Source organism: Trachurus japonicus, chromosome 13, assembly GCF_045865225.1.
Source record: "Trachurus japonicus isolate A0001 chromosome 13, Traja_1.0".
Taxonomy (NCBI): Eukaryota; Metazoa; Chordata; class Actinopteri; order Carangiformes; family Carangidae; genus Trachurus; species Trachurus japonicus.
The window spans coordinates 33,476,925-33,479,829 of NC_140919.1; the positions used below are offsets into that span (position 1 = coordinate 33,476,925).

The following is a 2,905-nucleotide window of genomic DNA, read 5'->3' on the forward strand; positions in this document are numbered from 1 at the left end:
AGAGGGGGGTTTGTTACACTGAGTACCACTCAAAGGCAGACTACGCCTAATTGTTCTGCTGTTTTAGGCAGCCAGAAAATAAAATGGAAAACAAAAAAATTAGAAAAATGAAAATAAGCCGTGCCCCTGTGAAAACGTTACAAAATGTGGTGTTTTTATTCTAAATGTTATTGATTTTGTTGAAAATTAAATATATTCAAGTGCATTTATGTGATTATAAATGTAAATCTGTAAATTTGAATATGTATAGAGAATCAATGTTATAGTTATAGTTTTGTTTTTACAAAATTGTTTATCAGCTTTGTGTCTGAACATTCCATTTTTTTTGTTGAAAACTGTCATCATTCAACTGTTGATGAAAAAAGAATGGAAGAACATAGAATATATATATCTTTTTTCTTTTTTTAATGACAGTAGAGACTCTGTCCTTTCCTTTGGTATTTTAACTTTTTTTTTTACTAAATCATAGCACAACATATTCTGTGTGGGTCCTCAAAGATTGTTGAAAATGCCCCAAAACACTGGCACTGGCTGGCCACTTGTAAAGAAAATGCTGGCAGGGAAAGAGTTAATGACTACTATGAATTTGACGGCTATGGCACCAGCATCAGGAGAGATTTATTTCCGGGTGCCTTTGCAAAGTCCCTAATGTCTCGGGCAAAAACAGGTCGGTATCATATCTTGTTTTTAATTATCAGGTTCCCATCGGATCTCAGAACAAAACGGGTTCGGACACGTCAATTTCGACCCCAGGCGACCTCTAATGTAGACACCAAGAAAAAACCTTTTATCCACATAACAGTATACATTGCATTGTTTATATTTTATCTAATTATAATCAACACAGACACAGCAGAGAATAATAATAATAAATTAATACAAATCTTACAACCTACATACTCATTTGTCCAAAACAGTCCAGAAAGCTGTCTCAACATCTCCTTTTCCCTTCCTCTTTATTTACTTCTCATGTCTCTGGCACTGCTATTTCCATTCGCAATGTGTGACCATTCCAGCTATAGCAAGCTTTTGCAAGCTTACACACCTGTCTTGAGACGACATCAGCTGTTGAGGGGGATGGGCTAAGTGGTGTTGACTGCACAAAGGTAACCCTTGTACACACAACTCAGACATTTGATGCTGCTGTCTGGAACACCTTACATGATGAGACTTAGCAAATGTGTGTTTGCTTAGAAAAATATTAATACATGGCCTCTAACAGTTCACTGCCTGTTGATGATTTGCTTCTGCGAAAGGGCAAGTTCATTGTTTTGCAGACTTTGGTGATGATTTTTACTTCCATCAACTTGTTGCTAATTGTAACCTTTTTCAAAAAAGAGTGTTTCTACACAACTGCTCGCTACATTTTATTTGCAATTACACTAGTGTCGGACAATGTTTCGTTATTTACACTTTATATTACACTCATGTTTCGCTTTTTTCAAATTACCATTCAAGTTTGGATATGCATCATTATCCATGTTGTGATACTTTTGTGTCTGACACTCACACCAGTTACTTTGGCTGCAATGACCTTGGAACGTTATGTGGCCATTTGCATGCCCCTGCGCCATGGAGAGCTGTGCTCCACACGCAACACAATTAACTGTATCCTCATCATTCACGGCATCAGCTCTTTGCCCTGCGTTCTTATTTTCTCCACCTTTTTTGCATCTGCATCCCTTAGCTTTTACAGACAATATCAGATATGTTCAGTGGAGGTCTTTATGTTTTACATGTGGCAGCAACATCTTAGGTCAGCTATATATCAGTGCGAGTTCTTGATTATGTCCATCACCATTGTTTTCTCCTATATTAAAATAATGCAAGTAGCCAAAGCTGCATCAGGAGAAGATAAAAGGTCATCAAAGAAAGGACTCAGAACAGTTGCTCTTCATGGTTTTCAGCTGCTGCTCTGTCTCATCCAGCTGTGGTGCCCATTCGTAGAAAGTGCTTTGCTTCAGATTAATCACACTTTGTACGGAAATGTCAGGTTTTTCAACTATATAGTGTTTTATCTTGCACCGAGATGTATGAGTCCTCTCATCTATGGCCTAAGAGATGAAGTATTCTTGCATGCGCTAAAATACTATGCCTCCTTTGGCTTGCTTAAAAGAAACATGATTTAGAAATATAAACAGTTAATCACATTTTCTGTCTGTTCTGTATTTTTCCATTATTGTTCTTCATGTTGAACTGGTCTTAATATAAACAGTTAATCACATTTTCTGTCTGTTCTGTATTTTTCCATTATTGTTCTTCATGTTGAACTGGTGCTCACAGATAAGCGGGAGCGTGCCTATGTTCCCACAGCCCTATGTTCCCTCAGCCCTATGTTCCCTCTGGACTCTCTCTACCTATCTGGACTCTATCTATCTGGCCTGTCTAGCCTCTACCTGGTCTTTTTACTAAACTTAACCAACTCCTTTCTTCATTGCCTAAACCCAACCAATGGTGGGACTGAAAGGCTGAGGGAACATAGGGCCTAATTTTCAGTGACAACAAAAGTTAGAAATGAGGGAACATAGGGCTGAGGGAACATAGGGCTGTGGGAACATAGGGATGACCCCAGATAAGCAAGCTTCTCTCTTTTTATTATTATTGTTTGTATTGTTTATTATTATTATTATTATTATTATTATTATTATCAAGGATAATAAAATGTGTGCAAAATGCAGAATGTGCGTAACCCTAAGCAAACTCTGACCCATGTGTACGCATGGTTTGGAGGAAAAAGGGAACTGGCGACACAGACGGTGTGGTGGTGAACTAAGTCAGACTGAAGAAATGTAGAGTGAGAAGAATGATTGTTTTTATTATCGCCATTCACACATTTCAACCCGCATCATGCGTTAGATCCATGTTATCAGAATTATTTATTTTAAAACATTATTTTTTTGCATTG

At 37.6% G+C, this 2,905-nt stretch overlaps 1 pseudogene; it reads left to right on the forward strand.

Annotated features, from left to right (window-relative positions):
• Window positions 1-1,178: 1,178 nt before the first annotated feature.
• On the forward strand, window positions 1,179-2,129 carry LOC146976343 (odorant receptor 131-2 pseudogene; annotated as a pseudogene).
• The last annotated feature ends 776 nt before the right edge of the window (window positions 2,130-2,905 follow it).